This window comes from Taudactylus pleione, unplaced genomic scaffold (genome assembly GCF_031769625.1).
Source record: "Taudactylus pleione unplaced genomic scaffold, aTauple2 ptg000454l, whole genome shotgun sequence".
NCBI classification, from domain to species: Eukaryota; Metazoa; Chordata; class Amphibia; order Anura; family Myobatrachidae; genus Taudactylus; species Taudactylus pleione.
In genome coordinates, this window is record NW_028284856.1 from 7,818,841 (window position 1) to 7,833,397 (window position 14,557).

The 14,557-nt window shown below is 42.4% G+C and overlaps 1 pseudogene; it reads left to right on the forward strand.

Annotated features, from left to right (window-relative positions):
• Positions 1-292: 292 nt before the first annotated feature.
• LOC148505404 (5S ribosomal RNA) lies at positions 293-411 on the forward strand (annotated as a pseudogene).
• The last annotated feature ends 14,146 nt before the right edge of the window (positions 412-14,557 follow it).

A 14,557-nucleotide genomic window follows, 5' to 3' on the forward strand; every position in this document is an offset into this window, starting at 1 on the left:
GGCGACAGAAGATTTGGAGCCTGTGTCTCAGGGTGTAGAGAATGGACCCTGGGAATGTTAGGCCGTCTATCTTTGTTAAGAAACAAAGACTAGCAGCCACCTTTACAGTATATGAGGAATTGGACGAGATCCTTACCTCAGCGTGGATACACAGTTAAAAAGTTTCAGACAAGTAAACTTTTATCCTACTATCCTTTTCCTGCAGAGTGGGACAGGTGGGAGGAGGAGCAGTTCTCGCCACTGCCATATTTTAGTGTTCCTAGGGAATAGCTCAGGGCACATCTGTCTGGCAGCCTACGGCCACACCACCCTGAACACGCCAGATCTCATCTGATCTCATTAGCTAAGCAGGGTCAGGCCTGGTTTGTACTTGGATGGGAGTCCGCCTGGGAATACCAGGTGCTGTAGGCTTTATTCCCAGACAACCCAAGTTCAACCATCTAGGTACACTGTATCTTGACCCGCACTAGTCAGTTGTTGGGTCAACAAGGCTGTGGAAGCTTGGGCTACGCAGCTTGCTGAGGGCCTTAAAACTGGTGTTCTGTTGGAGGATCTGGTTCCTTTAACGGAACAGATTGCAGAGTCTAAAGCTAAAGGAGCTGTGGAAGCTTTTCCATTCACAGGGGAAGCTCTGTTTGGATCAGAACAAGTGGATCTCTAAAGCCACAGGTAGTAAGTCCACTTATTTCCCATCTGCTGCTCCTCCTCGGACCATCCTTTCAGTCCTTGCGGATCCCAAGGAGATTCAGGGGTCATTCCAGAGTAGCTCCCGCTATCTCCCATGGTCCCAGAGGCAGGGTTAGAGCCACTGCACCTTCCTCCCAGCAGTTAAGCCTCCGGCATAACACACTCCCTTCTCTCCTGGGGGACCCCAAGGTGGGGGCTCGCTTTTGCAATTTCAAGCATCAGGTTCAAGATAGAGTCCCTGCAGTCTGTCATTGCAGGTCTCGAGAGGGAGGCCGTGATTGTACAGTGGTTAATACTCTTCCACAGCAACCACAGTTCGCTTCCAAGTCATGGCACCATGCCTCTCGACATTCCCATTTGGTTTCATCACACAGTACGGGACTCTCAATAGCAATTTCACCCTTTGGTCTTTCATCAGCACTAAGAGTGTTCATGAAGGTCAGGGCTGTAATGATGGCCTTTCTTTAGGGTGTCACTATCGTCCCGTACTTGGACGATCTACATCTCAAGGCTCCGTCAGTCAATTACGGCAGGAGGGATGGATCCTGAATTTCCAACAGCCTACTCAGCATCTGCTTTTCCTAGGGATGTTTTTGGACACTGTGGAGCAGAGGGTGTTTCTTCCGCAGGAAAAGACACCTCCATCCAACACATGGTGTGATTGATACTGTACCATCGCAGGGTGTTAGTACACCTGTGTATTCCTCCTCTGGGGAATATGTTTGTGACCTTCGAGTCCATCCAAGATGGGAGTTCCATACCCGTAAATTCCAACTGGACCTCATCTCTCAGTGGTGAGGGTCCCACCTTTTTTCTTCAGCAGCGAGTTCAACTGTCACCCAAGGCTCGAACATTTCTCCTTGGTGGCTGAATTCGTCACACTTACTGGCAGGCAAGAGGTTTGCAATGTGGGAATGGAATCTCCTAATCACAGACACCAGTCTGAGAGGATGGGGGGCAGGGACTCGGGGAAGACACTTTCAGGACCGCAGGACTCGACCAGAGGCGGTACTGCCCATAAGGATAAGGGCAGTGTTATATGCTCTTCGGATGGCACAGCCCCTGTTGAAGGGCCATGCAATCAGAGTGCAGTCCGACAATGCTACGGCTGTGGCGTACATAAACAGACAAGGTGGCACCAAGAGTCGGTCCGCCATGAGGGAGGTAAGCCGCATTCTTCTCAGGGTAGAGGAATTAGCGGTAGCAATATCAGCGGAAATTGGGAGGCCGATTACCTCAGTCGACAAGACATTCATCCAGGGAAATGGACGCTCAAACCACAGGTGTTTCAACAACTGATTCAGTGTTGGGGTCTTCCTCCGGGAGATCTCATGACGTCAAGGTTGATCCATCAAAGGCCTCTCTACTGCTCACGGACAAGAGATCCACTGGCGGTGACGGTGGATACTCTTACAACTCCTTGGAGGTCTCAGTTTGTTTACCTGTTCCCTCCACTCCCACTTTTTTCTCGTATGCTTCAAAGAATCAAATGAGAAAGGGTAAAGATACTGTTGGTGGCCCCACACTGGCCCAGACGGGCGTGGTATTCCAACCTATGTCTGCTACTGATAGACGACCTGTGGCCTTTTCCTTCTGCACCAGGGTCCGTTTATCTATCAGAACTTAAAGCAGATTAGTTGACAGCGTGGCTGTTGAAAGGGCTATCCTTAGAAGAAGAGGTATCCCATCAAGGGTGATTCCTACTTGGCTGAGGGCTAGAAAGGAAGTTACATCTAAGCAGTATCAGCGTATATGGAAGGTGTATGTATCTTGGGGTGAACGCAGGAGTTCGCCACCATCAGATTTTAAGATAGCAAGACTTCTTCTTTTTCTTTTTCTACAGGCTGGTTTATCAGTGGGCCTTCGTCTGGGATCTTTGAAGGTTCAGATTTCAGCTCTCGATTTTCTTTCAAGGGAGACTAGCATTATTGCCGGATGTCCAGACATTTCTACAGGGGGTTTTTAGATTACAACCTCCATTTGTACATCCTATGGCCCCATGGAATTTGGATTTAGTCCTCTCCTTTCTCCAGTCTTCACTATTTGAACCTTTACAGACCGTGGAATTAAAATTTTTAACTTGGAAAGTGGTTCTCCTTTTGGCGCTCGCCTCTGCTAGGCGTGTGTCGGAGCTAGGGGCGCTTTCTTGTCGTCCACCTTACCTCATTTTTCAGGAGGATAGGACTGAGCTCCGTATGCAGTTGTCTTTTTTACCTAAGGTAGTGTCTGCGTTCCACATCAACCAACCGATTGTTGTTCCGGTATTTTAAGACGATTCTTCGGCATCCAGATCCCTAGACGTGGTTCGGGCTCTTCAGATTTATGTTGATAGGACTGCATCCCTCCGGATGTCCTACGATGTTTGTTCGATATGATATGGCGCGTCCTGGCGGGCCGGCTTCAAAGAGACTATTTCAGGATGGATTCGTCTGACTATCAGACTGGCCTATTTGGCTGCATCGAATCAACCTCCTACTTCAATCACATCGCATTCTACACGCTCGGTGGGTCCTTCGTGGGCGGCTTCCCACTGTGTTTTCCTAACGCAGCTTTGTCGGGCGGCCTCTTGGTCAGGCCAGCATACTTTTGCAAAAATGTTTCCCGCTTTAACATGGTTGCGGCATCTGCTTCACAGTATGGCCGTGCTGTTTTGCAGGGTTCTCAGCGCTCTCCCGCCCGGGATGTGAGCTCTGGGATGTCCCCACTCTACTGAGACTCCAGTGTCCCCTAGTGGATGAAGGAGAAAACAGGATTTTGGTACTTACCGATAAATCCCTTTCTCCGATTCCACAGGGGACACTGGACACCCACCCTGCGCTGTTCCACCTGCATTCGTTATTGTTCTTCCAGGTTTGGACAGATGTTTTCTTCAAGGTTTCCTTGATTTGTTTGCATATATGTTTATTTGTTGAGGTATGTTCTTGCTTCTTTTCTCCTCTATGATTTATTTTCCAGCTCTCCTCGGGCACAGTTTCTTTAGACTGACCTGTAGGGGGGTATAGAGGGGGAGGAGCTAGCTACTATTCAAATTTATTAATATGCCAGCTCCCGGTTATCCCACATCTATACCCCACTGTACTGTGACTCCAGTGTACCCTGTGGAATCGGAGAATGGGATTTATCGGTAAGTATCAAAATCCCGTTTTTTTTGGAAAACATAAAAACAGCTAAAATTACAGAATTTGTTTTTTTTGTTCCTACTCTATTATTAACCTCAATAATATTAATTTCCATTTGTTTCCAGTCTATTCTGAACACCTTACACCTCACAATATTGGTTTTAGGCAAAAAGGTTGCTTCGAGGTAGCTGGATGACTATACTAAGCGACACAAGTGGGCGGCACAAACACGTGGCCCATCTAGGAGTGGCACTGCAGTGACAGACAAGATGGCATTTTGAAAAACTAGGCCCCAAAGTGTACATACTTGGCACTGCTACTTTGTTGATGCACGTGCGGCTAACACGCACACAAACACAGAAACAGAAAAAAAAGAAAATGTTTTAATTTTTTTGGACACTTTGGGGGTTACACCACCGTTCAACAGACCAGCCGGTCCTTGACTTATGATAAAGGCGCATGCTTGGCGCTGCTACTTTGTTAACAGACCACGCATGCGTGCACTTCATTTTGCGCATGTGTGTAGAAGTCCTTGCGATCTCAAAAGCCGTCGCTTGTACGGCTTGCCAGCAGGAAGTGACTCACGATAGTTGATTGACAGGACTGGCCGTTTGTGGGTGTACGGGGGTGGTGGTCTAAAAATGCAGGCGTTCCCAAGCATTCGCACGCCATTTTAGGGGCATACATACATTACCTGCTGCGAATGACATAGAAGTCTGGAAGTAGTAATACGTCACTCTGCGAGCAGGTTTCAGTTCTGGATGATCGCACAGCTTGTGCTAGGGTATGGGCTCCCGCAAGCCCCGTAGTAGAATCGATACTATCTAATGTAACTGATGTTAGGAGTAATGTTTCTATTTGTAAAAACACAATGCAAGCATCTAATAATTGTTTCATTTGTTACTAATAACAGGGATAATTGCCTGACATTTTTTTCCGGTGCGTTTGCATTTGCGAATCAATCTTATAATTACATTTAATATGGATGCCTTAGCAAATGTGTTTTCTTTTTATTTTGTTCCGAAAATTTTGCAGTTTCTTGCCAGCAGCAGTTATTTGGTTTACATTGGCTTTGGCCTGGATTGATTAACCCTTTTTTTAACAAATGTTAATAAAGGAGATATTTTTGGTGCCTTCATTTTTTTTAATTTTGCAAATTTTAAATTTGTAACTTACAATGTGTAGACATTTTCATTCATGCCTTTAATTTTTTAAGACAAAAAAAAGAAAGCAAAGGATAACTTTAAATGTTAAAATTTAAATAAATCACAAGAAAGGAGATGGAGGTATTGGTTACAACAAATATGGGGACTGCACAGGAATGGTTGAAGGTAGAGATAGGCAGGACTATTTGCGGCGTTTTGGATGCCTCGGCTGAAGATTCTGCTCTGCAACATTTGACAGTCGTGTAACATGCCGACTGGCCTGGCCAGAGCTTGATGGTCTTGGCTCTGGCCTAGGCATAGGGCTCGCCATAGTTTGGGGGGTGGCTGTTGGGCTGCCAAAGGTGGTGGTCCTTGGTGGTAATTCTGGAAGGGAGGTTCGCTCCAGCATGGCAATTCTGTTTGCCTGATTCTCGCCGTCAGCCAAACGAACCAGGGCCGCAGCACATATCTCCATGGAATCTGCCATTTCCATCTATCCTCATCAGAGTGGTCTCCATCCTCAGGAGAGAAGATGTATTCTCCTGAGTTTGGTCGACCAACTCTGTGAGGAGAGACACTGCCAGGGCGGGTAGTGCCCCAGGAGTGGGCTCCACAGGGTCCCCAGATGGTGAAATTGGGTCATGCCCTGCAGAGCCTCCATATGTGCTGGGCCCAAGCCTCACCTCAGGAGCAGGCACTTCCTCCTCTGCTTCTGTAAAAAAATCAAAAATTAGTAATCAGCTTTGGTATTGTTTTTAGCATATTTTTTATGTTTTTGTGCTTGTTTTTTATAAAATTAAAATCTTACCTTCTCTACCATGTGGAGCAGGAAAGTCGGGTATGTCAGTGTCCACATTGGACACGCCGACTACCTCCTCTTCCGCAATACACCCCTGAGCCATCTCTTCCAAAGAAGTTAATGTGAGGGACTCAGGGGTGGAACCACCACCTGTCCCAAAGGCATGGTCCACCCTATTTGCTAGCTTCCTCTTCAGCCGATACTTGAAGTCCGTCCAACTATTATGTATAGTAAATTAATTTAGTTTACAAATTAGTTACATTTTACACTTCATTTTGTAAACCACATTCATACTGTCAATTCCGTACCGTCTTCGCACCTCCCAATTGGTTTGGTGCCTGTTCCCAGCCAGATTCACTGCCCTGCCTATCTCGTCCCATAACTGTTCCTTTTGTGCAGCCCCCATATTTCTTAGTGCATGGACAATATTGTCCATGCACATTGCAACCAAGAGCTCCAACTCCTTCCTCGTGAATGGTGGCTGCCTCTGCCTCACCCTTTGTTGGCTGGTGCCAGCCTCCTCCTCAGTCTGGTCAGCATGTTGAGGTTCTCCACCTACACAATGTAAATTTGTTGTTTAGTTTGTGAAGCATCTGTAATTCAGAGTGTCGTTTGTTTTAGTGTCAACTGCAAACATTGTTAATGTAACTTACTTAATTGAGGTGTGCTCTGGGTTTCATGCTCCTCCGAATCCATGTTTTTTTTTTGTTTGAATCATGACTACTAGTGTTGGTTTATGGTCTATTTATAGATGCAAACACATCATGGTTGCGTACGCATCATTAATCAATCCACACCTTTGAAAGATGGAATTTCAAAGGCGGCATTTGGAACCCTATTTAAGGTGCACCTGTTTGGGCCATTACTTGTGCATTATTGATGGTTGTTGGCTGGTGTATTTTGGAGTGTTGGCACAATATCTCCTTGTCTTTACAGTCTGGTAAGTCCTTCAGAGTCCTGCATGCATCTGTATTTTGGGTTTGGACCTTACCTGCCATGTTTTCCATGAAGTGTTTCTTTTTTGTTTCAAATGCTTTGAGTTTTTTCTTTGCTTTCTTTTCTCTAATTCTTTGCCTATATATTTATTTGGCTGAGTTGTCTCATCTCCTTTTGATTTGTCTCTGGTAAGTACTTCAGAGTCCTGCATGCATCTGTATTTTGGTTTTGGACCTTACCTGCCATGTTTTCTTTTTTTCTTTTGTTGATTATTTTTTTTAATTATTTGCTTGTGTTTTTTTAGGATGAAGTAGTTTTTTTTTCTCGTCTACTTAATGCAATGCTTTGAATTTTTTTAACGGGTTTTTTTTGTGATTACAAAATGTAGGTGGAATCCAAGATGGCCCTTCCCAACCCTGTAAGAATCTGCATCATTCTGCCTAAGTTATGTTTTCATATCATATTTTTTGGGGTCATTATCAGTATTTTTTTTTTTAACACACACATTTCAGAGAGCCGTGGGCGTGTTGATTGTCACACTGCTCTCACACCCCTACCTACCTGATCATCCTCTTAGGTGTAGACATAGGAGGCGTGCAAGGCCACAGATATTTCAAACACGGGTCTCCCTTTTTGGAATGCCAGATGATGTTGCGTTAACTACCTACTGCCTCCCACCCAGCCTTATCCTAGACACTCTCAATAATAGAGAGTGATCTTGAAAGTCAAATTGACATTCCAACATCAATACCACCACTAACACAGTTTATGTCAGTGTTACATTTCTGCGCCTCAGGGTCCTTCCAGACCACTGTGGGTCTGGTGGCTGGCATTTCGCAGCCATCATTTTCGCGGATCCTGAGGCGTGTCCTTGCTGCTTTTTTTAAGCATATTGGGAAATTTATTAGTATGCCTTTGGATATGGAAGCCCTTGGTGTGGTCAAGCAGCAGTTTAGGGACATTGCTGGCTTCCCACACATCATAGGGGTAGTGGATGGTATTCACATAGCACTTCATCCTCCTACTTTGCATGAACACATCTACAGAAACTGCAAACATTACCATATTTTGAATGTGATGGTGCTATGTGATGCCTCCCTCCAGATCCTGTCCCTGAATACCAAATTTCCTGGAAGTGCACATGATGCTTTTGTTATACTGCATTCAGGGATTTGGCAAAAATTATCCACACTGTAAGCTGGTGATGCATGGATTCTGGGTAAGTGAAATATGTGTATGTGTTGGCCAAATGCAGTTAATATTAATGCAATTTACACGTTTAGTTTTCTGTTTTTTTTGTTGCAGACAGTGGTTATCCTTGCACGCCCTGGCTGCTGACTCCTTATTTGGCCCCCACACCAGGGCCACAAACACAATATAATGCCACATTTACTGCCACCAGGCAGGTGGTGGAGCGCTGTATTGGCCTTTTAAAGGGCCAATTCAGATGCCTTCACCACTCTGGTGGCCAACTAATGTATTTGCCGGATATGGTATCGAGGATCGTGGTCCTGTGAGGGATATTTCATAACATCGCCATAAGTAGACGAGTACCAAAGCAGCCAGAGGATGCCTTGCCGGAGGATGGCCCCCATGAGGTAGGTGGTGTGAGTCGGTCTGGGGGGGGGGCATATGTGATGCTGTTGTTGCTCATTATTTCAGGTGTGTTTTTTTAGTTAAATTTAAAAAAAAGCTATGTTTGACTTTGGCATTGATGCCATGTATGTTACTAATTTTATCTTTTTTATCTTTCTCCCTACAACATTTTTGATGCCTAAAAAACATGTACAACCCATTGACAACACCTTTGTTTTGTGGATTCTGCACTAAATTGCTTTTGGTGGATTCTACCAACATGCGAATCTACATCTTCAAATAGTTCTTGATTGTTGAGTGAGCAACCTTTCTTTGTGTTTTTTCTTTGACAACTTTGCCTTTATGTGTATCTTTTTTGTTGTTTTGGCCTATTTATTTGGCAAATAAAATGTTTCATTTATACATTCTAAACCTTGTATCTTTGTAGTGTAAAGGGAAACAATAGGAACACCTCTTAATCCATTGCTAATTGTCGGGATTGTTTGTTGTAATATGGTTTTGTTATGGTCCAAAGTGTGTTTTGCGCCTATATAGGCCTTTGTTTTGAGTCTTAAAGAACACTAAACTTAAGTTCCCCAGATTTAAACCAGCTTAAGGAACATATGGTAGATTGTTGTTTGCAAAAACCCATATTTTGGAAAAGTTTGCTTTAAGCTAACCATTTTTTACAATTTTACCTTTAACAAAATGGCAGCTTAAAGATACATTTCAAAACGCCTGTTAGCCTAACTTTAACCCAAACAAATGCCAAGCCAGCAAGACATTGATATTTGAATGTATGTGCTAATGTTTATATTGTAAAGTATGTGAATAACCACAAAAAAAGACACAAACATTTTGAACCCTTGATTATACAGTTTTGTTCATAAAAATCAGGAGTCTATAGTAATTCCATCCAAAAAATATATTTGTAACAAAGGGAAGTCAATACAAACAGGCAAAATAAAAACAAAACTCATAACTGCTCCAAAGTAGCCAAAATGCATTGAAGGCAGCCATCCAGGTGGGCCAAAAACTGCCGGGCCAAACGTATTTCCTGGATCAGGGCAGCATTCTCCATCTGTGGATCTGTAGAGAATAAATGATTGTTAAATTAATTAACAAATGGCTTTAGCCGAAAAACACACTGTAATATACTACTTTATTATAGGACCAAAAAGTGAGGGACAATGAATGTGAGGCCTAACCTAAACAAACAAAAAGTAACACACATGCCTGGGTCAATTTTGATTATCTTTGATGGACTAAACAGGGTTAGAGGTTTCAGCACATTGTAGTAAGGTTTTGTGGCTGGCAAAATCAACACCATAATACTTTGTTTTTAAAAATAAAATAAAATCGGCACAAACAACCAAAAACCAAACTACACACATTCCCATTATCATGCCAACAAACAACACAAAATTGAAGAAGCCTGGTTTACAAGTTGGCCTGAACCAAGTCCAAAAAATAAATTTAGCCAAAGCAACACATTTGGAAACCCTTTTAAAAAAAAAAATAAAAAAAAATTTGGAACACAGCATTTGTGCCCACACCTACAATTCAAATGGCATACTCTGTACAAAAACATGATCTAAAGTCACATGGCCTCAAGAGAAAGGGCCAGGTAACCGAGTGTAGCCCACTATCTAATGTTTATTAAATAAAAGATTGGTAAGTTCAAAGAAGTGCAAATGTCTGAAACACTAACAGCTCCTCAAGGCCTGTGTTGGCCTGTGGCATGGCATAGATGTCCTAATTTTGAATTTTACCCATGCAGCTTAATTTTAAAAAAACACTAAATAAAGTTGCTACAAACAAATTGTGCCTAAAACCCCCAAAAATAATACTTATGGGTGTAACTGTATACAGTCACAAGTTTTATAATTTTAAGTTGTTTTGAATCCCAAATTATAGTGTAGACCCTAAAGTATAAATTATGAATTAGCAAAAACAACAGGGACTAGTAGTGAGCATATGATGATGCTAGTCTAAATATTGTTTTGCCAAACAAAATCAAAGTGCTCTGGGTAAAGGGCTTATGCTTCCGCTGATTTTAGGTTGTCTATGGAGAGATTGATAATATTGTGGGATTTCCTTGTTTCAGATTTTTAGTGTTAAAAAACGTATGCTTCAACATGCACCAAAGCTAAGGTTGCCTTCAATTTGTTTAAAATTATTCACACATTGTTAAAAGTGTTTGCATATGTAATTTGGGGAAATGTAATCCAAACATGTAGCAACGTCACATTTAATTGATTACAATATCAATACATAGGCTCAAAATTTTGGAGTACATTATTTTTGTTGAAAAATCACACTTGAGATTATGTAAATAAGGGCCTGTAATCCAAAAATTATATGGGCAACCTTAACAACACTACCATGTAGACCTAATTGGTAGGGTGGGGAAGGGGAGGGGTTTTGCGGAGTTGCGTGTGGTTCGGGAATGAGACGTTGTCTACGCCGCACTCTCCTTCTCCGCTGTTGTCCTAAATAGATTAAAAGTTCGCATTAACTTATAGTATATTTGAACATTTCCAAGGTAGACAACAAGAAAATAACATACAGCAACAATAAATAAATAGTGTTTACAAATGTCATTCAAAAAACATGACATACTGACAATTTTTTTTTTAAAAAGGCCCATACTGGACACTAGCACCAACATACATGACTGCTTATTACCATATTTACAACACACTATTAATCAATAAAAAAACTTACGCTAGCGAATATGCGTCTGCAAATTTGCCAGAAGTGCAGGACAGCGTCTCCGCAAATCAGACCACCGTCGTTCCAACTGGGCGACACTCCTCTGAAACCCAGCAAGACAGAGGCGACGATGCACCACCGCGTATTTCTGCCGTTTGTCAATATTGGGGATGGGGGGGTCCAGGGTAGATAAACGGCGGTCCATGACTTCGACCATAATGGCCAGCTCACGCTGTGTGAAGGCTGCCGCTCTCATGATGGCAATGGCATATTTTACAGTAAACACAAAATAGACATGGCTCTAATGCAAAATGATTGGCTAATTTATTTTCATAGTTCACATATGCTCACTTCAATTGGCCAATGAATTAAGCATGTGACATAAATAATAATAAATATTGTCATATGTGATTGGCTCAAGGCGTTTATGTGCGAATGCAAAGTAAAGAGGGCAAAATACCCATACTTTAAAAGATTTTGGAATAAGCACTTAACAACTTAAAAATATTATGAAGCAATAAAGAAAGCTTTAAAAATGAATACACAAAAATGAAGGGTTTAACATTTAACTAAAAATACATAGGAAAATGACATCTGAACAATAAACTTTATTGACAAATTGAAAACACAAAAAAACCACTACAAAAACACTTAAACACATTAATTACATAAATGACAACAAGCAAATAAACAAATGAGTGACTCGTTCGCTAGCTTCTGTCGCTCACTAGCTAGAGGAGGGACAATTGTTCAAGAATGGGCGTCACATTGGTTGCTGGCGACCGGCCCTGCGAGTGCATCCATTTTTATTGTCTCGATCGCTCGGCGTACGAGCGAGTGGCCGCTTGCGAGAGACTCTGAATGAGGTCCTATGTTCTAACGCTATCCAGGATTATTGATGCCTAGACCAGTGACGGTACATGTGTTCCTGATTATACCTACAGTCTATACCTCAATACTGTTGCTCAGTTTTCTCTCCACGATGATAGCCTCTATATCGCTATGTTGCTGTTTTCCATGGACAAGAACAAGAAGAGCTCCTCAAAGGTGGACACTCTCTTTACCCTGATTTACGTAATATACGTGGCACCCTCAACTGCTATGGAGGCCTTATCTCAACCGTCCTCTCCAGGTACACCTGCTTCGCCGTGTCTTTTCCAAATGGAAAATTCTAGCAGTATTCCTTTACCGGAGACCAATGACCTCTCAGCCATAATGCAACTCCTCAAATCCCTACCAAACCAATAAGAACTTCCGTCTAAAAGGGACTTTGAGTTGCTTGAAGTTAAACTCCAATAAACAGTCCGCAAAGAAGTAGCGGTTCTCCAAAATTATATCTCTCAATTGACAACCAGGTTGGTGACTCTGGAAGAAGGTAGGGAGACCATGGTTGAGGATTTCCAAAATTCACGAGATACAGTCCATGCTCAAGCCAAAGGTTTGCTCCTTCTGCAACATCATGTAGATGATCTAGATAAGTGGATGTCAAAACAACCTTCGGGTTTGGGGCATCCCTGAAGATATTCCAACGCAGGGTTTAATAGACGTCCTGACAAATTTTGAATGAAATATTGGGCAGCGATCTTAACGCACTTATCATGTTTGATAGAGCACATAGAGCTTTGAAACCAAAAGGTGATTATAATGATAAATCAAGGGATGTTATCTGTCGGTTGCACTATTATGCCCAGAAGGAAGAGATCCTACGGAAAATGTGTAATATGTAAGGAGTGGACTTTAACGGCCACTGCGTCCAGATTTTTCAGGATCTTTCTTGGCACACCCTCCAGCAGCGGCGTCTACTACGGCCATTAACTGAAATGTTCTGTTCTAATAACAGGAAATCTAAATGGCTTTTTCCTTTGGGCCTTCAATCGTCGCATAATGGCAAATTCGCTGTGTTCCGGGATCCATCTGATCTTGACATATTCTGCTCTGTTCTGGACTTAACGGCTCCTGTTCTTCCAGAGTCACCAACCTAATTAGTTCCTCAGCCCCAAAGGACTCTCCTCAGGATGGGGCTTTTCAACTGGTGAGTGGCTCCAAACGACAACATAGGCGACGGCAATCGGTAGCTATTAATGATGTCACTTGATGCCTTTTCTGAGGCTGAACCCATGCTTTCTGATATATATATTTATCTCGTATAGATATTTTGTGAAAAGTTCAGTTACCTATAGGCCATCCATATATTACAATGTTTTTCCTGCACATCCTTTGACTTTGTTATTCTGCTGGCATTTATAGGAATTTCCTGAGGTTTCTAGTCTAACTTTCATTCAGTCATCGTATTGAACATTTTCTACTATTATTTCAATAACTATTGTTTAGTCTAATAGAATGTTTAGGTTATGTAATACTTTGCACTGATGCTTTTTTCTTGCTTTACATATACCAATGTTTATATTTTTGTGATAAGCATTGTTTTCTATCTAATGTATGTTACTGTTACTGGCACTGTTTCCCCAGTGCCCCTATACCGCTGATGTTTTTCCTAATATTGGGAAGACTTTTTCTTTCCACCTTTATTGGGAGCGGTATTCCATTTGCAGGTTTTCAACTTATTTCATTTGCTAATTTTTATATTGTATGCTTTATTTTTTATTTCTTTTTCTCCTCCGTTCTCCTTTTTCTCTGGTTCCCTCTCTTTTTCCCTTTGCTTTTTCCCCTCCCATCCCTCCACCGGGACCTGATACATCTGACCAGATTTTGTGTGTTATTGTTTCTATATGCTTTCTTATTGTTGGGGTTTCTTGTGAGAGCTCTCTTCTCTGTTTGCCGTGATGACTCTTAAACTTAATCTAGTTTCCATAAACACAAAGGAACTGAATTTTCCAGAAAAGAGGTCCAGACTTCTCAGAAAGCTCAGAGCAGACAGAGCGGACGTGACCTTTATTCAGGAGACTCATTTTAAAGAAGGTAAGGCCCCACAGCTTTGCAGTCATGACTATCCCCATTCCTACTTTACTAACAATAGTTTGGGTAAGACATTAGGGGTAGCAATTCTTTTTTTCTCGTCATCTTCCACTCTCTGATGTTGCTCTACATGTTCTCAATGAGGGGAGAGGCCTACTAATTAACTGCAAGATCTATGCTCAGATTTTTATGCTTGTTAACATTTATGCTCCGAATCTACACCAACCTGCCCTCTTGACACATTGTTCGACCATGTACATACTCTTAAAACGGGGTTCTTGATGGTGGGGTGAGATCTTAATTGGAAACTTCACCCTTTAGTGTGACGTCTACTCTATGAACACCAACTAGCTGACATGTGGAGGTTACGTCACCCCACAGAACGTGACTACACCTTTTACTCCCACCCACAAAATGTCTACTGCCGAATAGACTACTTGTTTCTAGAACACAAACATTTGCATATGAACAGTGATTCTAGGATTGTTTCCCTAATTTGGTCCAATCATGCACCTGTTTCCCTTACAGTCTCGATTTACCACTCTCCCCCCTCTGTTCGTTCATGGAGAGTCAATGAACTTCTTCTACAAGACTCCTATTGTAGGGACCAGCTGAAGCAGTGTATTGATGACTATATCTCCATTAATGACAATTCCGATATATCC